This window comes from Balaenoptera ricei, chromosome 20, assembly GCF_028023285.1.
Source record: "Balaenoptera ricei isolate mBalRic1 chromosome 20, mBalRic1.hap2, whole genome shotgun sequence".
Lineage (NCBI taxonomy): Eukaryota > Metazoa > Chordata > Mammalia > Artiodactyla > Balaenopteridae > Balaenoptera > Balaenoptera ricei.
This window is the reverse complement of record NC_082658.1, coordinates 51401289-51427559: the sequence shown is the minus strand read 5'-3', so window position 1 is coordinate 51427559 and position 26271 is coordinate 51401289. Positions and strand designations below refer to the sequence as shown.

The 26271-nt window shown below is 39.3% G+C and overlaps 1 protein-coding gene across 1 annotated transcript in view; it reads right to left on the bottom strand.

The window, feature by feature from the left end:
• The window catches only part of PAFAH1B1 (platelet activating factor acetylhydrolase 1b regulatory subunit 1), an 81376-nt gene extending 55857 nt beyond the window's left edge, over positions 1 to 25519 (bottom strand). The window contains exon 1 of the mRNA XM_059907313.1: positions 25126 to 25519. The gene's annotated coding sequence lies outside the window, so the exon portion shown is untranslated. The remainder of the gene's footprint in view (positions 1 to 25125) is intronic.
• Between the last annotated feature and the right edge of the window lie 752 nt (positions 25520 to 26271).

Sequence of the window (26271 nt, the reverse complement as noted above, 5' to 3'; positions counted from 1 at the left end):
TTTCTCTAAGTTCTCAATATTTGACTTTGACTATTACTCTAGGTAAAAACAATGTTTAAAAGTACATCATTAGTGCCACACTGCAATGCATTCAAATAATGAAAAAAAAAAAAAAGGTACACTTACCTATGACATCAATGCATTGCATATTCTGAAAAATACCCCAAATTTAAATTTTTAAAGTTACAGTTTAATTCTGTAAGATTACATCAGACAACAAAGTATCCCCGAGAGTAACTTCATTTCCTTAAATCAATTTTTGTCATTTCCTCACTCTCGCACCTACAGAGATAAGCTTCTAGAGTTCTCAAATTGTTTTCTAATAAAAAATAAGATGGCAAAAGTAACTAAAACATTAATTGTCCTTGCAGTATCTTGTGGTCTGTGTGAACAATTAATATGAAGAAGTTAGATTTCCCCCCTCCTCACAATTTGAAAATGTTAGATCACTGAAAGTTTTTAATCAAATACCTAGGGGTTTTTTTTGTTTGTTTTTTATTTATTTATTTGGCCACACTGGGTCTTAGTTGCAGCATGCGGGATCTAGTTTGCTGACCAGGGATCGAACCCAGGCCACCTGCACTGGGAGCACGGAGTCTTAACCATTGGACCACCAGGGAAGTCCCTCAAATACCTAGGCTTTAATGTCTACTTGTTCTTATTCTCCTTCAGCTTGGAGGTCCATGATTCACTAGGACCTGCTATTGGCAGGCAGTAACAAAAACTAAAGCAAAAAAACACCAGGTTGGTTCATAATTGAGGGACAGACTAAGCTCAGGCATAGTTCACTTTTTGAAAAAGTAAAATTCTTCCAACAGCTGCACCATTTCCTCACCTTCCTATTAGTTACAACTGACTACCATATCTCATTTTCCAAGATTTAAGTCACTCATCCAAAATACTTTGCATTTTTCAATTAGCCTTGGACCAATGATTAAGATATCACCTTTTCTACTGAGAATTACTCCTACCAATCTCAAGTCTAGTAACTCTCTTTTTTTTTTAAATTAATTAATTAATTTATTTATTTTTGGCTGTGCTGGGTCTTCGTTTCTGTGCGAGGGCTTTCTCCAGTTGCGGCGAGCGGGGGCCACTCTTCATCGCGGTGCGCGGGCCTCTCACTATCACGGCCTCTCCCGTTGCGGAGCACAGGCTCCAGACGCGCAGGCTCAGTAGTTGTGGCTCACGGGCCTAGTTGCTCTGCGGCATGTGGGATCTTCCCAGACCAGGGCTCGAACCCGTGTCCCCTGCATTGGCAGGCAGATTCTCAACCACTGCGCCACCAGGGAAGCCCCCAAGTCTAGTAACTCTTAATATTAAAGGCAAGTGTTGCAAATAGATGCTCTACAGCTTTAGATTATAAATCTGAAGAAAGGAGATAAAGTATTTTTAAGATGAGATTAACATTTCCATCAGTAGACTCTGAGTAAAGCAGATGACCCTCCATAATGTGGGTGGGCCTCATCGAATCTGTTGAAGGCCTTAAGAGAAAGACTTACACATCCCCCGAGATGCCTTTGGACGTGGAGCTGCAACATCAACTCTTCCCTGGCTCACCAGCCAGCCGGCCTACCCTGCAAATTTTGGACTTACCAACCTTCACAACCACATGAGCCAATTTCTTAAAATCTCTCCCTCCCCTTTCTCTCCCTCTCCCTGCGATTGACTGTGGTCACTTTTTCCTTTTAAATTTATACATAAATCCTACTGGTTCTGTTTTGCTGGAGAACCCTAATAATACGCCTCCAAACCCTCAGTTCTGTTATAATAATATAGCAGCCTTTATTATAGCCTTAGCCTATCACTAAACTCTATTGGAATGAATACTCTTCACCCCTCATACTGCTTAAATCCTACTCCCTGGATACTCTCCAGGTAAATCAATGCCTTCAAGGGTTATCAAATGTAAAATACTGAGTCCCACTTAAAACTGACAAGAGAGATGTCCCGAACAAAGGGCTACTACTGAGGTACAAAACAGATAACTGAGAACTCTCCCATCCTCTGTTTCTTCATCACTCTCTCCACTAAGTTTTTTTTTTTTTTTTTTTTAATTTTATTTATTTATTTTTATTTATGGCTGTGTTGGGTCTTCGTTTCTGTGCCAGGGCTTTCTCCAGCTGTGGCAAGCAGGGGCCACTCTTCATCGCGATGCGCGGGCCTCTCACTATCGCGGCCTCTCTCGTTGCGGAGCACAGGCTCCAGACGTGCAGGCTCAGTAATTGTGGCTCACGGGCCCAGTTGCTCCGCGGCATGTGGGATCTTCCCAGACCAGGGCTCGAACCCGTGTCCCCCGCATTGGCAGGCAGATTCTCAACCACTGCGCCACCAGGGAAGCCCTCCACTAAGTTTTTGATATTCACTGCCATTGCAACTTACAAGCACCATCTCATTACTGTTGACCTTTCAGCTCTTCTCTTTCCTCTCCTTGTTTCTTTTTTCTTGGCTGGTCTACCTCATCATTCTTGGCTTTCCCTTTATGGACATTAATCAGGATGCCTCCTCATTCTCACAGCACACCCGTCAAACTCATGCTAGATATAATCTTCACTCCAGCAGTGTTCACCTGTTGATGGGTGCTCAAAGATCGCTTTTTTTTTTCTTATTTATTTTTTGGCTGCATTGGGTCTTCGTTGCTGCATGTGGGCTTTCTCTAGTTGCGGCAAGCGGGGGCTACTCTTCATTGTGGTGCGTGGGCTTCTCATTGAGGTGGCTTCTCCTGTTGCGGAGCACGGGCTCCAGGCACACAGGCTTCAGTAGTTGTGGCTCGCGGGCTCTAGAGCACAGGCTCAGTAGTTGTGGCGCACAGACTCAGCTGCTCCATGGCATGTGGGATCCACCTGGACCAGGGATCGAACCCGTGTCCCTCTGCACTGGCAAGTGGACTCTCAACCACTGCACCACCAGGGAAGTCCCAAAGATCGTTTCTCTGTTGATTAAAATCCCTCTCTTCTTTGACTTAAGGCATGAAGCCATTTGGAACACCTGATGGTTCCTAAGAAATGGAATTCTGACTGACCTGCTTAGATTTTATTGTATATCGCTTTCTAGTGCTTTTTATCTCAAATCAGTTTTCTGTGTGATGCAACTGTGTATGCCTATAAACAGTGAAACAGAATGTGAAAAAAGACAAACATTTGTTGTTTTAGTATGCTTTTAGAGGTTGCAGGTCACTTTTTTCTTTTAAATTCACTCTGGTGTCAAAATACACTTAAATGAAAACAAGAGGAAAAGATCTACTATTTAAACAGTTGTTTTACAGACATATAGCCTGATAGAACCACTGACAAAACAAAATGATTCTGGAATGTAAACTATTCCTCCTCAAAATACTGAGTCTCATATAAATTGTGTTCTACCTCATTAAATCCATTATTTCCAGATTCACTGGGATTCTATGATGCCAAATAAATATCTCATAAAAATAAAGAATACTAAATTATACTACTTGCTCTCTAATGTGAATTCCAACTTGTATTCTACTATTCTACTGAGTGACATCAAAAGAGAAAATGAATTTACCAACCTGATGCTGATGACCTCTGTGAGTATACATAAATTTAGGCAATGATTCTTTAGGTTGAAAAACACCTCTGGGATACAAAACAATAAATGCCACATATGTATTTTTTTCAAATAGGATTTACTAAAATAGTTGAAGGAAATAACTATGGATTTTAACCAGGAGTGTATGTTAGAACCCCCTGAGAAACATCCTGAAAATAATCATGGCTAGACCTTATCCTCAGAGATTCTGAGAAGCCATCTAAATTTTAAAATTTTCTCCAGATGATTTTGATGCACATCCTCAGCAAAGAACCATATACTCAACATTACAGACTACAGCCAGTCCTAAAGGGCCAAAAGCAAAATTATAAAGAAGGGGAAATCAAGAAATCAGTGTCAGAACTCATCTGTGTTCCAAGGGCAAAAATCAAATCAGGAGGCCAAGGTACTCAGATTTCAATGGTAACTGCAACAACTGTCACCCAAATTCAAAGAAATATTTACAAAGCCCTTCAGATATATCTGGAGGAGAAATTTTATATTAACAGGAAAAAGAGGTCAATACAACACTTTGAAATAACTAAGCATTTTTCATTATAGTTAAGCTGTTATTAAAGATTTTTTTTAAATTCTTCAAGAAAATACTGCTGGCTTGTTCATTATACAACTCTGTGTAGTCCTCATATTCCTGGTATGTTCTAATAAAGACACATTCTTTTGTAACTCTATTATTTTGTCATATTTTGTCTGGATGCTATCTCCTTTCCTTTGTATCTAGACCAGGGGTCAGCAAACTTTCTATAAAGGGCCAGATAGTAAATATTTTAAGTTTTGCAGACCTTATGGTTTCTGTAGCAAGAAATTAACAACAATAAATAATGTATGTGGAATATGTGGGTCTCTGTTTCAATAAAACTTCATGGACAATGAAATTTCAATTTCATGTAACTTTTAAATAAATTATTATCGATTTATAAAATTAAAATTTGAAATTATTTTAGAAAATAAATTGTATAAAAATTTTTACAGAATATTATTTTGCTTCTTTCCAACCACTAAAAACTGTAAAAATCATTCTTAGCACAAAGGCGCAGTGGTTAAGAATCCACTTGCCAATGCAGGGGACGCGGGTTCAAGCCCTGCCTGGTCCGGGAAGATCCCACATGCCGCAGAGCAACTAAGCCCGTGTGCCACAACTACTGAGCCTGTGCTCTAGAGCCCACATGCTACTACTGAGGCCGCATGCCACAACTACTGAAGCCCGTGTGCCTAGAGCCCATGCTCCGCAACAAGAGAAGCCACTGCAATGAGAAGCCCGCGCACCGCAACAAAGAGTAGCTCCCGCTTGCCACAACTAGAGAAAGCCCACGCGCAGAAACGAAGACCCAATGCAGCCAAAAATAAATAAATAAATAGATGTAATCTCTCATCATTAAAAAAAAAAAGTAGGAGGCAGGATTTGGCTTGCCAGCCATAGTACGGCAAGCCCCCTTATCTAGACAAATGAAGTGATCTGATACAGGCTTTTTTTAATAACAGTAATATCTCTTTCATAGGGTTGTCAGGCAGATTAAATGAGTTGATACATTTAGAACAGTGCCTGGTACACAGTAAGTGCTGTATGATTTTACACACACACACACACACACACACCCACATACACACAAAGGAGATACAGAAAGACACTAAGATAAATATTTCCATATCTTCTCTATTTTGTTTAATATACCTCCATTTGTTAGCCTATCACACTGAAATGTTTTGCCTAAAATCTGATTGTTATAAAAAAGAAAAATCAGGGGACTTCCCTGGTGGTCCAGTGGTTAAGAATCCACCTTCCAATGAAGGGGACCAATCCCTGGTCAGGAAACTAAGATCCCATGTGCCACGGGGCAACTAAGCCCGTGCGCCGCAACTACTGAGCCCATGTGCCTCAACTAGAGAGCCTGCGCACCACAACTAGACAGAAGCCTGCGTGCCACAACGAAGATCCTGTGTGCCACAACTAAGACCAAAAAATATGCAGCCAAAAAATAAAGAAATAAAATAAACATTTTTTAAAATAATAAAATTTTAAAATTAAAAAAGAAAAATCATCGTTGAGGTAGAAAACGCATCCAATGATGTTTCATCAGCTTTTTCTAGAAACTAATTTGCTAGTTCTCTTTCTCAAAAATCCAAAGTAAATGCATCCACCTGCAATTTATCCAGAGCAGTAGTCTCCTGTATCTGAATCTCAGGCAAAAAAAAACCCTTACCTACCTACTGAAGTAAACATTTACAAAGATCTATACTAAGACCTCAAAGGAGGACACAGGGATCCTAATTTTCAGTACACTAACGCAACTGCAGTTAGGAAGGACTTTGTCTATAAATGCATCATTACATTATAACCAAGACACGGCTTACAAATTCAGGTTTAGAGTACTTTTTCCTTTAGTTAAGTAGTCAACTTAATTAACCAAGGAAAGTCAGCAACTCTCACCCTGGCTTAACCCAGCCTAATACTAAAGTGTGAGTCAAAGAATGTAAGGAAAAGCTATGTGCTATGTAGAACTCAGGTGAGGCCATTTATCTCCAGAAAGGGATAATGAGGCAGCATTCCACATACCCAAGTCTTCATTATGGAAATATTTTATTTTGGGTGCATGCCTCTCACCCATATGTTTTGCAATTTTCCATTTCCCTTCAAGATTCAGCCTGGAGGGGACTTCCCTGGTGGTCCAGTGCATGAGACTCCACGCTCCCAATGCAGGGGGCCCGGGTTCAATCGCTGGTAGGGGAACTAGATCCCACATACCGCAACTAAGAAATCCACATGCCTCAACTAAGGCCCGGTGCAGCCAAAATAAATAAATAAATACTTTAAAAAAGATTCAGCCTGAAGGCAGCGCATCACCACCTCTGTGAAGCCCTCCTTGGCTAGCCTACTCCCTACTCTTCTTTAATCTCACTGTGTCATGTACATATAATCCTAATAGCTACCATTTACTGAATGACTTTATATGCTAGGCTCTTTTCCTGCAATGTTTAATTCTTACAACACCCAGCAAAAAAACTAATATACTTACTTAACAGTTGAGGAAACAAGTTCACTAAGGTTAGAGCATGTATTCAAGGTCAAACAGCTAAACAAGTGGCAGGGTCAGGATGCAAACCTGATTTGTCTCTGACTTCCACACCAATGGTTTCAAACAGTAGGAATGAGGACAGAGAGGAGGCCAAATAGGCAGGATTCTGTTTTTTATCTGTTTATATATTGGGTTTCTGCATAAAAGCTCTTTGGAAAAGTTTCCACTGTTAAAATAAATTTGAAAAATCACTGATTCTACCCTGTGCTGCCTCCCACAATCTTTGTAACTATATACATGCTGTCTCTAGTACCAGACTGATCTCCTTGGGGCAAACACTGAACTGAATTTCTTTGCCTCTCTAGTGCCGGGTACAGTATCTAGCACCCAACAGATGTTTGTATGGAGTCAAGCTATGAAAGCAAAACTTTCCAAATCAAGTAACTATATCTCCATGGTTACAAGCAATTATAAAATAACTACACAGCAATTTATAGTTACTAAAATTCTTTCATATATTATCTTTTAAAAAAGAGAAACCAAATGAGCTTTAAAAGATGTTTTCCAAAAACGGCACATTTATTCAATATTCAAAGCTTTATTTTAATAAAATATCAATTATCTAACAACTGTCAAACAGTATTGGCAAAAGACATTAAGCATGTTTCATTTTCTTGTTTTAACTGCCATACTGAAATACTATTAGGGTTAAACCATATAAAATTGCCAATAATGGCAATTACACAGGTTCAACCTAATGCTTATCAATGGTGTTTAAACACCATTAGCAAGCTCTCAGCAGCTAGCAAAAATAGAACTTGAGGGATTTATTTACATAGTTTTTTTTTTATTAGCACCTTTAATTATTATTTATTTATTTATTTGGCTGTGCTGGGTCTTCGTTTCTGTGCGAGGGCTTCCTCTAGCTGCGGCGAGTGGGGGCCACTCTTCATCGTGGTGTGCGGGCCTCTCACTGTCACGGCCTCTCTTGTTGCGGAGCACAGGCTCTAGACGCGCAGGCTTAGTAGTTGTGGCTCACGGGCCTAGTTGCTCCGCGGCATGTGGGATCTTCCCAGACCAGGGCTCGAACCCGTGTCCCCTGCATTAGCAGGCAGATTCTCAACCACTGCGCCACCAGGGAAGCCCTATTTACATAGTTTTGACAAAAAAATTAAGCAGAGTAACTCGCTCCTCTGTGATTTTATAGTTCTTTGTACATACATATATTTAACACTTCTCAGGGCACACAGTAATTATCTTCCTTGATGTCTCCTCAACAATACTACTCCAAAGCTGCAACCTTGACATATTCCTCATTATATCTCTACCAAATACCATGGTAATTAACACACAGTAGGTACGTAGTGTTTCTAAATGTCTGCTACAGGAATCACAGTAAAACTGAGATAAAGATTTACTATGTTCTCAGAACTAAAGATGCACGATATTCTCAGCTTTCTTTTTTAAAATTCCCAAAAATCAAATTCTGAAATATGGGCAATAAAATACATTCAAAGTCCAGCTGCTTGGAGCTGGTTTCGATGTAATTTTTTTCTTTTAAAAGATTTAACACTAATTAATGTATGTCAGAGAAAGTATACCACTTTAAAAATCCTGTAGAAAACTCAACTGACTGTCTCAAACTTAATACTAAAACTTTAAAACTTAAAGACCTTTTAACCTTCTACCATGCATATTACTCTTTTGGTTTTTGCTTACAAAGGCTACATTTTCAAGTGACAATTAGACAAACATAGCTACAGCCTGTATATCTTTTTTTTTTAATCAAAACTAAGTCACACACACACAAATCCACTGCCTTAAAAATCAGAGGAAAAAAGCTTACTAATACTCCTAAGCATACAAACAATAACAGAAAAATACTGTTCTGTGTACCTTTTTTTTTTTTTAAGTACAAGTTATGGTGAATATTAATGCAGATAGTCCAAAGGAATTATGACAATGCAGAAATCACTGCAATTCTTAAGCAAGGGAGCAATGTTCTAAAATTGATGTTTCGTGGTGATTTTTTTGGAGATGTATAGGCGATATTAGAGCAAGGGAAGGCTACAATTAGAAGATGAAAGAGGCCTGGACTAGGATGGAAGCAGTGAGAATGATTTGGGAAAAAAAGAGCTTTAGAGTCAAACGGCAATTATGCAAGAGTGCAATTTTTTTTGACCTGGTCTACTACTTGCTCTTGGTCTTAAAGATGGCGTTCTCAAGGATATGACCTTGGTCCTAATGGTGGATCCCCTGTTTACAACCAAAGACACTGCCCAGGTGTTGTGACAATCCAACTGGAAAACTTCCACTGTCTCTCAAATGAACTGATTCCTAGTTTACTACTATCCACACCAATGCTTGCCTCCACTGAAACAAATAATGAGAAATAACTACATTCTCAGTGTCAGTTATTCAATTTATTTACTGAGGATCTACCAAGTGCCAAGTATTCAAATCAAACAACACATATCTGTGTCCCATGTAACTTAAGTGTCTCATCTATGGATAACTACACGTGACTTAAAAGCACTGTTGAGAGACAGTCCCTGTCCATAAGAAACTTACAATATAGTTGAAGATGCTGAGCTATATATACATACCCTTTAATTCATTCATTGACTATTCTGCTAGGCTCTGTGATATGAGGTTTTACTATAAATAAAGGTGAATAAAATGCAATCCACCCCCCTAAGAGAATGTACAATCTAGTTAGAGTAAAATGGGAGAGTGGAGAAAGGAAAGGAGGTGATAAAGTATATAACATGAGCCCAGGACTGACTGAGTCAGCTTTATAAACTGAAAGGCTAAAGATGGAAATGACTGGCAGTTTTTTGAGGCAGGTTTTAGAGAAAGGGAAAATAATATGTTGACTATAACATGAATACAAAATAACCAAATGCAAAATTATTTTAAGCAGCTGAAAAATACAGTATTGCTAAAAAGTTGAGGCTACATATGGCAAACTGAGAAATACAAAGGGCAGTCATCAGTAAGAAAACAGAGTGGTTTAAACACTGAATTCAAGAGATTCAGTAGTGAAGGTAACAACATAAAAAACTGAGTTCCAGTAGGGTTGAACAAAAAAATCTTACTTGGGGAATCGAGCACATGTAAAGAGAGAAGGGGCCGAGCCACATATTAATATGTTTCTTGAGGGAAGAGACCATATCTGTTATAAACATAAATAAAAACAATACCTCCTTACATTTAATCTATGCTGAAAACCACCAGGAGTCCATTTTCACAGGAATGGTCTGCTGAAGCAATTAATTGCCAGCAGCATAAAACAGAGTTGTGTACTGACCCCCTTTTTCTTTAAATCTATTTCTTAATGACTTTACCAGTTTTGTATACTCTGGAAGAATACTACTTTGTCCACCTTCAAACAAGACAGGAATGTAGCAGATTCTAAGAAGAATCTTAACCTACAAGCACTCCCACAAGTTTTATTTGGGTAAAACTAAGTTTTCACAAAAATATTTAAATCCTACGTATGAATGGTCTGTGTTTGATATATGGAACACCTGCACTTTAGGTACTTGTCAAGGAGCTTATTCTTAATAAATATCAACAACTGGATTGAGGGAAACTATATCCATTGGTCAGACACCAAAGGACAATCTACCCACTCATTCAGACTGACTCTCATGTGATGTGGTTGGTCTTCCCATATTGAGTGCTGTTAAGTACTAGACATCCATCTACCTTAGAGATGTTGATGAGGGAAATGATAATTACATAATCCTCTTTATGAGGACCCCTATGAGAAATTATAGTCTGATAGTATCAAGTTAGTTACCTTTCTGAACTGTTTATTTTTATCTTAAGGACTTTATGAAAAATGCCACCTCATAGAAAAGCTCAGAGTCAAATTTGTGCTCTCTGCCTGCAACAAGACCATTGTGATAGACCTTTTTGGCCTAGATTCTCATTCCATTTTATCCTTACCCTTTGTTTTCATTTCTTCTTTCTTTTTGTTTTTAATTTGTGGTATTTTCTAGTTCATACATCTTTATAAATTGCCTTAAATAGGTTACAAATCAAATACTTAGAGAGACTAGGCAGGTAAAAGTGTGAATCAGCTAGAAATAAGGCAACAGTGGTAGAACTGGGTTTTTAAAGTAAGTCGAATTAAAAACAAAAACACTGAGCAGACAAAACACATTTTTGATCCAAATCTTCGACCGTCCATTTGTAGCCTCTGAATAAGGTACTTAATAAATACAGTGCTGAAAGGTAGGATGGTTGAGAAGATTAAACCAGTTTCAACCCCTCTGCTTAAAATCTTTCTGGAACAAGGGTGTATATAACAGCTAAAAGAACAGGTAAATATCTTGCATTCACACAAAACTTCACGATTTACAAACCATCTTCATATCCTTTTGATTTTCAACTTCACTATGTGGCAGCCCTCACAGCTATGTGCACAAAATGCAGAGATCACAAACTCAAAACAATGCAGGTAATATAAACCAGTGAAGCAGGCAAGGCTGTGATCTTTCCATACAAGACTCATTTTGTTTGCATATTAATCATATTACAATATTCTTCACTTCCAGAGAAATATGCTGTTCTACTTTTCTTGAATATTGCAGTTGTCTAGCTACACTTTCCCCCCATTTTTTATAAAAACATCAATAGAAAAGTATTTCTTCACTATAAACAACAGTGCAAGGGCAATAATAAACAGTAACAGGAAGTGGTAGGAACTTGTTTTCCTGGAGAGCTTATGCCCATCTAAAGGAGGGCAGCTGTGGGACTTCCCTGGTGGAGCCGTAGTTAAGACTCCACACTCCCAATGCAGGTGTGGCCCAGGTTCGATCCCTGGTCAGGGAACTAGATGCCACATGCATGCCGCAACTGAGTGTTCACATGCCACAACTAAGGAGCCCTCCTGCTGCAACTAAGACCCAGCACAACCAAATAAATAAATAAATAATTTTTTTTAAATAAATTAAAAAAATCAAGGAGGGCAGCTGTGACTCAGCTTAGGCCAACTGTTGCCATGGGAAAATGTGGGCCCCACTGTTGCCAAAGCTTCTAATTTTTCAGGATAATCCAAAAATAGAGACTTTACACAAAATACCTAACTCTAAAATATTGACTCAAAAAAATTTTAACGATACAAGGCCAAGCATTTACACTTAGTTTGTCCTACAGGCCGCCAGTGTGCAACTCCTGGCTCAATACTGAATTGAACACAGGTTTTTGAACAGTTGAACAGACTGAGGAAAGTGGAACAAAATTTAGGAATTTATGGTCTAAAATCAATGTCAACAATATTATTCATTCTATTTATTCAATTCAAAGCATAAAAATTACTAAAGAACAAATATTTAATTAATCTTAAGATAAACTCTGCAATGAAAAAACAAATTTTATCATCTTATCTGCAGATACCTTTCCCATGTTCACTGCAGCACTGTCTGTAATAGTGAAAATCTGAAAACAATCTAAAGGCCTATTTCTGTACTGTAGGTATAAAGAAACTATAGTATGATCATATATAAGAAATTCTTTAACATAATAAACTAGATCTACATATACCAATACATCTAGAAAACATTTTTTAGGTGAAAAAAACAAGTTGTAGAATAGTATACAGTATAACATTCATGTAAACTCTAAGCATTATTGTACATTGTTTATGGATACATATATGTATAGTAAAAGTATAAAAACAGAACAAAAGAATATATACAAACTTTAGGAGAACTTTACCACTGGGAACAGGGAGGGAGGGGAGTAGGATTAGAAAGAGGATATCAACTCTAACTGTAATGCCATATTTCTTTAAAAAACAAACAAACAAAAACCCCACAAAAACTCTAAAGCAAATATGATAAAATGTTAACATCTGTTAATTCAGGTAGTAGTTATGTGGATATTTTGTTATATTACTGCAGGTACTTCTCCTGCATGGTTGACATGTTCCATAACAAAAATAAACAAACTATAAATATGTAAAATAAAATTTAGAAGAAAAAACAAAAAGTACTTTCCTATGTATAGGTCCCATGATAGGCCCTCTTAAAACAAGCTGAATATGTAAATGATATGAAAGCAATGAAGTAATAAATCCTACACTTTTGAGGTCCTACTGTGTAGAATTTTGGAGTCAAATAGTGGAAGTTCAAATATCAACTTGGCCACCTACAAACTGACCTTGGGCAAATCTTCAAATTTCCTAAGCCTGTTTGCCCACATATAACTGGAGCTAACATCACCACCTACTCAAACAACTGTGGTGAAGCTTAGATAATCAGTGTTAAGGGCTTGTCTACCATTTTACTTCCCTCAATAGAGTTCTAGAATAGTGAAGATGTACAAAGAGAATAACTTCACTTTGAAGATGATACGGCACAGTACCTTTTGCACTTCTACATACATTATGAATGTAAAAGAGACACTGCTGGGGGCTTCCCTGGTGGCGCAGTGGTTGCGAATCTGCCTGCCAATGCAGGGGTAAACGGGTTCGAGCCCTGGTCTGGGAAGATCCCACATGCCGCGGAGCAACTGGGCCCGTGAGCCACAACTACTGAGCCTGCGCGTCTGGAGCCTGTGCTCCGCAACGGGAGAGGCCGCGATAGTGAGAGGCCCGCGCACCGCGATGAAGAGTGGCCCCTGCTTGCCGCAACTAGAGAAAGCCCTCGCACAGAAACGAAGACCCAACACAGCCAAAAATAAATAAATAAATAAATAAATTAAAAAAAGAGACACTGCTTTCCTAGTGTCCAAGGACAGAGAACAAATCAGTTTTGCCATCACAAGAAGGCAGAAGGTAAAGGCAGACTGCCCTATTACTATTACATCAATTTGTTTTAATCATCTTAACATCACCATAATAACAACCACCATTTACTGAGTACTATGTGCAAGGTACTGTTCTAGGCTCTTTAAATACATTAACTCACTTGACATATCAGATAAAGTTTTATATAAGCTATAACAAGAGACAAAAATAGTAGATACCTTAAGATTATGAATTCAAAGAAAATTTCTTTCAGTTAGAAAAAAAAAATTAGGGAAGGCTGCCTGGAAAAGGAGAACCTGGTATGCAGATTTGAAGGATATATAGGTCAGAAGATACACAGAGAAAAAGAGATGGGAGGGAGTGGTAAAGAGTGAAAATGCCACAAGGAACAGAAAGTATCTTCATAAGGTTGAATCACCGGATACATGGCAGGCAAGAAGATAAAGAATAAGCAAGTGAGCTAGGACACCAAAGAAAAGACCTTGAGTGTCCATTTAGGATTAAACAAACATCTATTAAATACCATGTTTCTAGTAAGGTACCCTTTGCATTTTTTTATTTATTTATTTATTTATTTATTTATTTATTTATTTATTTATTTATTTTTGGCTGTGCTGGGTCTTCGGTTCGTGCGAGGGCTTTCTCTAGTTGCGGCAAGTGGGGGCCACTCTTCATCGCGGTGCGGGGACCGCTCTTCATCGCGGTGCGCGGGCCTTTCACTATCGCGGCCCCTCCCGTTGCGGGGCACAGGCTCCAGATGCGCAGGCTCAGTAGTTGTGGCTCACGGGCCCAGCTGCTCCGCGGCATGTGGGATCTTCCCAGACCAGGGCTCGAACCCGTGTCCCCTGCATTAGCAGGCAGATTCTCAACCACTGCGCCACCAGGGAAGCCCTACCCTTTGCATTTATTCATATACAAAGCTGACTAAATATAGTAAAAACCTGGCAATGGGTTTTTGGCAAGAAAGTGACTTGAGAACCATGGTTCAGGAAAATTAATCTGGCACTTTACATAATATCCCACATAATTCCTCCTCTTATTCTCTACTATGGATGGCTAATGACACCCAGTTTCTCAATTCCACCCAGACACCCAAGCCACAAATCTGAGATGTCTTCTAATACTTCCCTCTCCTCATCACACACTACTCATTCACAATTCTACCTCCTAAACCTTTCTCCAATCAACAACCTTCATTGTCACTGTCTTATTTCAAGCACTTATCATTCTTTCCTGAAAAAGCCTCCTAAGTGACCTTCAAACTCCAATCTGTATTCCTCACTGCCACCTACATAAACTACCTAAATACACATCTGATCATAATGCTCACCTTTGCTTAAAATTGTGTCTTCCAAATTGCCTATAAACCACACAGAATTTGTAAATTCTATCAATCTGGCTCATGTGTACCTTTCCAGCCTCATATTCACATGTACCCTACAATGCCCTCTGCAAACTACTGTCCAGCATACACATAATAGTTTTTCATGCTTTTGTATCTGTATATGTTGCTCTTCCCTCTACCTCAAACGACCTTCTCCCATGTCCACTCCAATTATTCATTCAAGATTCAGTTTAAATATCATCCCGCTCAACTGTCTTCAGTGGGGAGATTTGATGAGCCCTGCAATAGCGTAATTGACAGATATCATACACTATGTACACCACTACAACCCAGTACTCAGATTTAAAATACTATATAAGGACACTGAATTTCCTATCCATTTAATTATTTCATTAAGAATCTAGAGAAAACTCAAATTCAAGAAAGTTCTAATTTCAACCAAGTTTTCCCCTTTTTATAAAACTGAATGGCAAGAAAAAATATTCTTAAAATTTGACAAATCTAGATTTGGGGAGTTAAGATTTATCAAAGGAATGAACAGGTGATGAATATTCTGCCTATCAAAGTTATTTATCATCTATGAATAAACAATGAAAAAATTAGATATAAGAGAATTAACAAATTTTAACCTCTTTAATGATTCAGCAGTCACTTCAAATTTTTACAGCATTACTATGGTGCTATACTTTTATAATCACAAATCTTAATATGAAGTTATAATATAAAAACAACATAAAAAATCAATATTTAAGCTTTCTAGCTCTTTGGACGTGGGCTAAATGAGAGTTTTCCACGTTAACAGTGGATCTTTAAAGAGAAATTTCTCTCCACCTACTGAGAAAAACAGCAAAGGCCTATACATTTAGAGAAATTAAAAACTATCTCAGGCCATTAGTTCTCATTTTTATGGAAGCAACATAATATACACCAAAGCCTCACATATAACTAGCATAGAGGACATCTAAGATCCAAAGTACTTTAAATGAATACTGCTTTAAAAATTTCAGAAATAATATCTTATGTTGGAATCAACCTTGACTCTTTTCTTTCTTCTTCTATATTCAATCAATTACCTGGATCTGCCAAGTTTACTGCCTCAATATTTGTTGAATTATTCTCTGTATACCCTTAACAGTACTACCACAGTTCACACCATCGTCTCTCACCTGGACTGGACCAATTTCAACAGGTCTTCTTAAACCTAGTCTTGGCCTATTAACATCTATCTTCTACTCAGCCCCAGAATTATCTATTTAAAATACAATCCGACCATATCTCTTCCTTATTTAAAAACAACCCTTCATTGGCTCCCTATTTTTTATTTAACAAATATTTAAATAGCACTTACTATATGCTAGTCACTGCTTTAAATGTTTTAGAAGTGTTCATTTACTCCTCACAACTACCTATGAGAATTTAAATAACGAGCTTTTATATTGTGTGTGTGTGTGCGTGTAATGTAACACAGCTATGTAAGCAACAGAGTTGAACACAGGCATCTGGGCTCCACAATTGGGGCCCTTATTCACTGCACTATGCTGCCTCCCTATTTCCTGAAGTCCACATGCTTTAACACAGTTTATAAGGTCTTTGATTAGGATCTGGTCCCTTCCCACATTTCAAATCTTATTTCTAACCAAGCCCCACTTTGCTCAAACTCCAGTTAACACTGAGCACCTTGTAATGCATGCCTTCCCTCTCCTCATTTTGTGATCTTTATGATTTTACTACTGCTGTCCCCGGTCTGGAGTACTTTCTAGCACCTCAGCACAGTTCTTATAACAGAATGCACTGAACACACTCTGATGAAAGAATGAATTTTTAATGCGTCATAAGAAATAATAAACAAAAATGTTCTACTATTAATTACACTGGTAGACATATAAAACATGAAAACACCAAATATCTTAGAACTCAAGTCTCCAATACACCTAACGGTTATCCTGTTAAAACACACACAAACAACAACCAAAAAAACTTCCCCCAACCTTGGTTCTCCTCAACTCTTTCTTGCTCCTTCCGAACACCCATATCTGCTCAACAGCCCAAAACAAAAAACACCTCAATTCTTCACCTTCCTCATTCCTTGTTTCTCTTACTTCCCATATCAAACTGGTTATTAATTTATACATACTCAATCCCTTTCGAATCCATTCAACCTGCACTGCCTCTTAAATAGTCTCCACAGGTCTATCTACCTCCATCCACTCCACAGCTGCATCTTCCACAATGCTGACAGTTGCCTTTTTAAAAAGGAAATCTAATGATGTTACTTATCATAACTTAAAATCATCCTCTGGCACCTCAAGGGTAAAAACTGGTTTCAGTAAGCTTCTCAACTAGGAAGCTTACTGACAATACAGATATCCCTGGTGCCCCCCACCATGGAATTTTTATTGCTTTTTATTGCATGAGTCTAAGATGGAGTCTGCAAACGAAGATGGTCCATGTGCCAACCCACTTTACAGGCCAGATCAGGGTAATGTTCTCACTCCTCTGTACTCACCAATCACTCCAGCCATACTGAACTACAGCTACATGTAACTTCCCTCACTAACCAAGGTGTACTTATGAGACTAGGTACAAATTACTCCCCAAACAACATGACGAGATTTCTTCAAAAATGTTTAACCAACATCTTTGTGAAGACCTCCTTGAAAACTTTGGGCCCTCAGGACTTCCCTGGTGGTCCAATGGGTAAGACTCCTCACTCCCAATGCAGAGGGCCGGGGCTCGATCCCTGGTTGGGGAACTAGATCTCGCACGCATGCCGCAACTAAGAAGTCCGCACAACGCAATTAAAGATCCTGCGTGCTGCAACTGAGACCTGGTGCAACCAAAATAAGTAAATAAATATTTTAAAAAAAGAGAAAACTTTGGGCCCTCATCTCACCAAGTACATATTTTGATTATAGCACTATTATGCTACCTTTGCATGTTCATAAATTTTAAGATCTTTGAGGTCAAGGGCTGACAATCACGTTTGTATCCCCAGTGCTTAGAATATAATATATCTAAATAAATGTTTGCTGGACAGAAAAATTGATGAAAATTTAAAAGAGAAACAAAAATATGTAATGGTACTGAATAAGTTTTTTTAAAAGTAGAAGCCCAATGATATTTTCTGTACAAGTGATACAATGTAAGGGCAAGATATAAAAACAACTGAAAGAACTGTAATAACTGCAATTCTCAAGAATAACCTTGCACTCAAGTTATAAATTCTCCTTAGTGTAAAATAAATATCTTTCAGGACACAGATCTACCAGTTCTGTTTTTAAAATAAGAGTCCAATCGGTCAAAAATACTTTCTTTTCTGCTGCAGTATTTACAAGCTTTTTGAGGGAAAGGGAAGAACAAGGAGGATTCAAATACTAGCACAGCACCAATGAATAAGATACCCTATTTGCTTTGCTTCTCAGATTACAGCAGTCTCCCTCCAAACAAGCCCCCAAATGTGGAGCTCTTCTCTAAAATCCCAACACTGAACTTTACTCTCAGAGTAATTTCTAGACGGATATATAATTCACTTAAACATAGCTCCTTCAAAGGCTTTCTCGGATCTTTATTCTCCAAACCACTGTTAAAATATTTTATTTTTTTAAAAAGCTAGAAAAAATTGGGGGTTATTTAAATTAATAATATTTAAAATTCTAAACAAAATTTTCCTGATAGTTAAAATAAAGATGTAAATTGTTTTAATAAATAGGGAAGAAGAGGTGAATCCACCTTACAGAAGAATTCCAAATAACATATGTAAACAGACACTCCCCCACACACACCCCCACCGCCGACATGGAACTGGAGTCACTTCCAAAGGATAAAGTAAGAGAATGGAAAAATAATAACTTTATGAGAAAACTGGCAAACACTACGTTAACCAAGTGATGAAATATCATGTAGCCTCTGACATGATGTGATGAGAAGTGCACTTCACCTCTGTGGTATTTTTTCCAAAAACCCATAACCCATCTAATCATGAAAAAACACCAGACAAACCCAGTGTGGAGGACATTTTACAGAATACCTGACCAGGACTCCTCAAGACTGTAAAAGTCATGAAAAACAAGGAAAGACTGAGAAACTATCACAGACCGGAGGAGAGTGAGGTAAAAGACAACCAAATGTTACGTGGTACCCTGGATTAAATCTGAACAGAAAGAGGCCATTAATGGAAAAACAGTGAAATCCAAATAAAGTCTGGAGTTTAGCTAATAGTAAATACCAAGATTCACAAACGTAGCACAGAAACGTAAGATGTTAACAATGGAGGAAATTGGGTGCAGGGTATACACAAGAACTCTCTGCACTATCTTTACAACTTGACTACAAATCTAAAATTTTTCCAAAATAAAAAGGTTTTTTTAGAAAGAAAAACAGGAAAAACGTGGGATTATTTAAATTAATATTTAAAAGTACAAAGTTTTGTTAAAATAAAGATATAAATGTACTTTGCAGTTTAAATAACATGCTTATGAGCAATATAATTTTATATTAAAAAAAAGGAATTAGTCCATTTGGCATTGATTTACATAGCACTTCTTGCCTACTAAGAAACTCTGAAGCCATCTCTGGTTTCAGATACACATAATGGATAAAGGGGAAAGAATCCCTAATACTAATTCTTAAGAAATACATTTAAAACTATAAGAGCTATATTAATGTATTAATAACTGCTTATTTATGATTAAATTGTATGTTCTCTTCCTTAAAAAAAGTCTCTAACAATAAAAAAATATCTACTGAAGGGTTTACAGGCCTTTTATCCAATAATAGCAACCGCCCTATGAGTTACATACTGTCAACGTTATCCATATATAGATTAGGAAACTGAGGCTTATTGCTCAAGGCTCATAGTTGATAAATTGTGGAGTTAGGATTAGAATCTAAAATATTCATTTTTGGTTTTAGTCAACAGCTTTATTTAATTTTCTCTGATAATGCTAAATGTATAGCTTTTTCCCACCCTTAAAAAATAAGTTAACCAAAAAAAAAAAAATTATAATAATAATCAATACAATTGACTCTTTTTTTTTTTTTTTTAGGCCACATCACGTGGCTTGTTGGGTCTTAGTTCCACGACCAGGGATCGAACCCAGGTCCTCGGTAGTGAAAGCGCAGAGTCCTAACCACTGGACCGCCAAGGAATTCCCAATACAATTGACTCTTTTATCTTCACTTTCCCTTCTTCTGCAGTCAGCATATTTTTGATAAAATAAAAACAACTATGGAAGGGAAGATGAAAATATAAAATATATGCCTTATGCATACAAAATACTAAAATCATAACACATATCCTTTTATCTTGCCGCAGATTAAAAGTGAATTAATCCACAACATGCAAATCCTTAATAACATAAGCTTTCAATTAAATTCCTTAAAAATTTCCCAGATTCTTAATTTCACTGTTATCAAAAGACAGTCTCTCAGAAAATTTCTTAACAGCCTCAGTTAACTGTCAGTAATTCTTGTCAGCACATAAGCGCTCAAGGACCAGCTAATCAAAATGCAAAGAATAGAAATGCAAATGAAATTTATCCAGTTGGGTTAATTCATTTCTTATAGGTGAGAGTTTTGTGGCCCTGAAACAACTATGTCGTAAGTATGACCCTGTTCCTGGGACAACATAAAATCTCTGTAAAGGAAGTATGAACACTTTTCCCTCCTTCACCTTAATTCCAGAGAGATCACTGGAAGTTAGCCACTATAAAGAACTATAGGATATCTCATTTCCTTTCACATAACCCCATATTCAATCAAATGCAAAAAGTATTTATTTACTTATTAATACCACTTGTATGTATTTAAAAGATTTAATATTGATTTACTGATATTATTACTACTACTTGTATGTATGCAGCAAGTATTTATTTACTTATTAATATTACTATAAAGCAGTATTAGGCATTTTCTGGGAGTCCCTATTCAAATGCCTTATGCAAGCAAAATAGTTACAATACAAGACCATGTTAATAAATACCAATTTAAATGATGCAGGCAATAAATGCCACCAGTTTTCACCATTTTAGAAAAGAAATTAACATAAAAATAGTTATGAAAAGAGTCCATTTTGTCAAAAGAAAAAGGAATGTTTGTTTGATCATGCAAGGCAATACCCAAGTGATTCACTGACTACAATATTTACCTCATTCTAGCTACTAACCCAACATGTGACCTTGGGAAAAGAAATTCTCTGAATTTTAGTTCTCTCATCCATAAAAAATACTATTCTATCTCAAAAAGTAGCTGACAGAACAAATGAAATGCCATGTTCAATATATTTACAAAGTTCTAGGAAAATGTTTACAACAATGTTAGATGACAATAACTTTAGAGGATACTTTTCCAGAAGTATCCTTGACAAATCCACAAATCAATCCTAACTAGGTAAGTTTCAACTAAAAGCCACCAACTTTTAAAGAGAAAACAATAAATCAAAATAATAAGCCCTTATGATACCTGCATCCAATGACTATAAAGCATTTCACCAATATCAATTAAAATTCGTAACTGCCGTGGCAAGGTTAAAAATTATACACACAGCAGAAGTTAAACTAAGGTTCCACTTAAATGACCAGCCAACATGCCATATCAACCAGCAACAAAGCTAAAACAAGTCAAAAAGCCTTCACTGCAGTTACCTGTTAGGCTTATGTAATATGGCATCTTCATGAAATACAGATTTCTCAAAACATGTGGCCTTCAGCAACTAAGATTCACTCTACAGCTAAGCATCTTCAGGAGAATAGGTTTGCTTTTTCTTTTCAGAAGTCCCTATATCAGCAGTTTTTTTGTTTGTTTTTGTTTAGTTTTATTTTAAATAGAGCAACTTTTAAAGTAAAAAAAAGTTGTATAGTAAAAGTGGCAAAGAATTCCCACTTTAACTATTTCTCTCTCTCTAAAGTGCATAAAAACAGATTACCCATCATAATGAAATATTTTCACAACAGAAACTTACAACCAAGTAAAAAAATCTCTTTTAGGACCACAGCGGACATGACAGGCGTGGTTTAAAACCAACTGAGCCTCAAGTCCCTTTGGCAAAAGAGTGCATGACTCACTGCTTTAGAACTCAATGGGAAGAATTGGAAAATTCACTCTGAATGCCGGAAGATTTTGCTTTGGATTTGTTTTTTAAGATATCTCCATCCTAATGCTGACAACTGCCACAGTTTCTATGGCTTACCTATTGAGATTAAGATGACAAATTCTGAATAATATGAACCACAGGTAAACAAAAAGTAAGGTACTATTTTTTCTTGGACACTGAAAATATGAGGCATAAGGTAAAGTCATATATACAGTATTATTTATTGCATAAGAGGGAGCAACATTTACACTGAAAAAATATAGACAATGAAACACGGATATTCTAGCTGGAAAACCAAAAATTATCAGATACTGATTTTTCCCTTCCAGAAACATCTCTAAATCTTTTATATACCAGAGTAATTGTATCTGGAAAAAAAGATACCAAGTAAGTCTACTAAAAAATTAATCCATCCCAATCTCATTAGAAGTTTTATAGGTATAGAATTATGAAGAATTTTAAAAACTGCTCTCCAAATTAAGCAAAAGATTCTGCCACATGTACCAGAAACACACATAGATACACATTTAGAAGTAAAAGCTCTCTTAAGTCAAATTATTTTAAACTCCTAATCAACTAATAATCTACTGAAAAATCTCAGCTCTTAGTATGCTTTTATAGCTACAAATACTAGGGGTGGGGATATGTTAGACACATAACACAGTGAATTATCATAATAACCTCATTCCTCACCACATGAACCCTTCTACTTTCTAATCACATTAAAAATAACAAAAATGTAAAAATATATCATACACTGACAAAGTCATAAGGCCCATCAAAATCACATTTACAACATGAATTTGACATTCTTCTGAGAACATCTATTCACATGAATGCTTGATACAAGACATTAAAATGACTTACCCTCTCTTACAGTAGTACCTTACTGAAAGGTCTCTTCCAAAGGACAACACAAGAGAAAGGGTCATATAAAGAGCATTTAACACAAATTATCTTATCCTTTCTTACTCACTTTGATGTTCATTATTTAAAAATCACAGATTTACTGTTTTAATGCAAACTAAAGTTAAAGAAAACATCTGCAATGTTCTCATTAGATTTTTGCAATATTCCTACTACTATTTTTTGCCAAATATTTCTGGCATTCGTTAATCTACACTTACTTAACTAAAACAATAAAAAACATTAAGAAGTGTGTATATATATGTGTGTGTGTATGTATATGTACAGATACATAGAGACAATAAGTATTCGCTTTCGAGCAGGGACATTGCTTTTTACCCCAATCATTCAATACTCACCTTGCAAAAAAGGTGGAAACTAAAAACACGAGATTTTAAGATTTACTACAGAGAAACGCCTTTGTTGTAGTACCAATTAGCATCAAATAACCTTACAAAACATAAGCAAGAGAAAAATGCTATGAAAGGGCAATCTAGCATTTCACAGCTTCTGCTCTCTTACTCCACCCAGTCTCCTCGGCTCAATGGCTGTTCACAGCAACCACAAATATTAGCCCATTTTTAAAAAAGGTGTGGGAGAGGCACCGGAATTGGGCTAACTCCATCAAAATCAAGATATACAGAAATATTTTGTGAAAAATTAAGTTCCATTCTGGTTTATAAAAATAACAGCTTTGTTTCATTTAGGAGACCCTCCCCTTGTGAACAATCCAAACAATGATCATTTATAATAGAACATGAAAGAATAAATCACCCTAAACACAGATTACTCTTCTGCTTTAATAAAAACTGCAATTTGCAACTGCCAATTATTTTGCAAAACTGTATCCTGAAAGATACCCATGAGAGATTAAAAGCTAGCTAATGCCTTAGACCCAAATCATAATTTTTTAAGTAACAGCTTTTAATATATTCAACACTATATCACTACCGACATACCCAACCGGGAAATCTTCCCTATTAAAAGACTGGACCCTGCAGCAATCAAGCTCTGCTGCAGCAAAAACGAAAAAAAAATTTTTTTCAAGCAAATACTACTGTAGCAAAAGGGCAGGGATGACATTACTGGTATGAAAGGCCCAAGCACTGTCTCCTCCACCCTAGCCTCAAAATGAAATTCACACAAAACGATCCCACCTCGCAACAAAAACAGAATTACCAAAAATGGCACACATTTTTTGTTTAGCCTTTAAAACGTTATCAATCTCAAGGATTGTGTGTTAAAGTAAAGGTCGGAATATCAGTAATATCTTTATTCTCTCCCGACTGCCTCTTAAGTAAAAGGGGGGGGGGGGACCTTGGCATGACATCGCCCATTGAGAACGAAACCACAAATCTGGTTCTTCGCTTCCAAAGCACAATTTCTTAACCAAAGGATTGATATAAATTGGACCCAAACCCCAGCCCCAAAAGAAAATCTCCTGCCCTGCTCCCAAGGAGTTTCTTGCTAAGTCACCGAAGAAAAGCAGAATCACAAATAAAGCCAAGGCACCTTTCTGTCTTATCTCAGATATTGAAAACCTCCTCCTCCTCTCCACTCTTCTGTCTAGAGAGGTAGAGTTAAAATTTGCCCACCACCTCAAAGGCATTTTCTCACCTGGGAGGCTACGGAAGGCACTGCGTTTCCTAAATGAGTGGGGAGATTAGATTAGAAGGAGAATGGCTGAGGGCCTCGAAGCTCAGTGCTGTAACGTCAAAAGGCAACTCCCGTTGAAGGAGCCGGTGGCAGAAAAGAAAATCCTGCCTGATTTGGTGGGTGGGTGCTGCGGATGGTTCGGTGGGTCGGGCCGCTCCTCCTCAGTGGGTGCAGAGGCTGGACCACTGCACAGGGGGACCAGGGAAGGGCTGGACCATCGTTCTCAGGTCAACCCCATCCTAAGGACAGGTGGGGGAAGGAACGCCTGAAGGCCTGTGGGTGCCGAGGCGGCTTGGGGCTGAGCCCGGTCCCTGAGCGCCAGCCGCGGGTGGGGTGGGGACTGCGGAGCTCGCCTTCCGCGGCGGGGGAGAGGAGGGCCGAACCCCTTCCCCAAGATCAGAGAGAGACCTGCTCTCCACGCCCTTCCTACCCAAGAATACTTTTCTTGCTAAGTCACCAAGGGAGGAGGGCGATCCCTTCCCGGGGAGGGCCGCGGGTGGAGCCGCGGCGGCCCTGGCACCCCCCGAACCCGAGCCAGGGAGGAGGGTAGCGAGGGCAGCGCCCTCCCCGGCCTGTCCCCCCTCCTCCCGTGTCTCTCACTCAACGGCCGTCGCGGCCGCCATTTTGAGAGCGAGAAGAGAAGAAGAAGGAGGAGGCGGCGGCAGGGGGAGGGGAGTATGGGAGGGAGGGGACCGGCGCAGCCACATCGTCAGGCCGCCGGGCCCGGCCCGCAGCCGCCGGAGCGCGGTGGAGAAGACAGAGGGGAGGGCGCAGACCCTTGCCGCCTTACCGGAGCGCTGCACCGCCGCCTCCGCAGGGCCTCTTCCGTCCTTCACTCCCATCCACTGGCGGGGGAGGGGGAGAGGGAGAGGGAAGGGAGGAAGGAAGGAGGGAGGGAAGGAGGGAGGGGGAGGATGGCGCGCTGGGCCCTGTCCCGGGGAGGGGGAGGGGAGGGGAGCGGGCGGGCTCCTCAGCCGTTCCGGGGCTCGAGCCCAAGCGGGGCGCTCGCGGTTTCTCTCGCTCGCGCCCGAGCGTTCCCCTCCTTCTCCTTCTCGCTCCCTGGACCCCGGAGTCGCTGCTTGTTCGCTCGCTCACTCGCTATCTCGGCCGCCGGACTCCGCCGCCGCCCCGCCGCTCCAGCTCCGTCTGTCACAGGAGCTGCCCCAACGCCCTGACGTCACCGCGCCGCCGCCGCCGCCGCCCCACACCCGCGGGGAAGAGGGAGGGGAGGGGAGGGGAGGGGAGGGGGCCCGGAGCGGAGGAGGGGCTGCGGCGCATGCGCCGGCCTGGGCCGGGCCCTGAGCCGCGCTGCCTTCCGCTTAGGCGGCGGGTTGCTGGTGCGGCTGGGCGGTACCGAGGGATAGGCGGACGAGTTTGCGCGCGAGGCGCTTCTTCTCGCCCTCCGCACGCCTCTGTAACCTGGAAAAAGGCTCTCGGCTCCCTTTTCCTAGACCCTCGTCTGACTGCTGCGGCCCCTCACGAACTCCGGCTCTCTTCACGTCCCCGCCCTGCTCTTGGCCACGAACGGCGCTCTCCCCTCTTCCCCCGGCCAACAGAAGAGACCAGCTGGCCCCGGTGGATTCCGTGCCCCGATAGGCTTCAGAAAGCGGAGCCCGGGCCAGGATGTCGCCCCTTCTACCTCCGGCCTTTGGGTTTATTTCCCAGGGGCCGGGGGCGGGGGGGAGGAGAGGGGAGTAGGTTGGGTTGGCTTGGGGAGAAGAGCTGTTGAGGTTGAAAGGCTGATGGAATGCCTAATTATCTTCATTTTTATTATAGATTTCTAATTGGGAGGATTCGCTTTTAGATGTGATTCAGCTATTCTTTTCCTTAGTCACACACACGCACGCACACACACATCTGCGACTATGGAAGTCTCGAAACTGATGCCCAAAGAAAGACCTGGAACTTTATCCGTACAAGGCTTGAACGCGCGCGC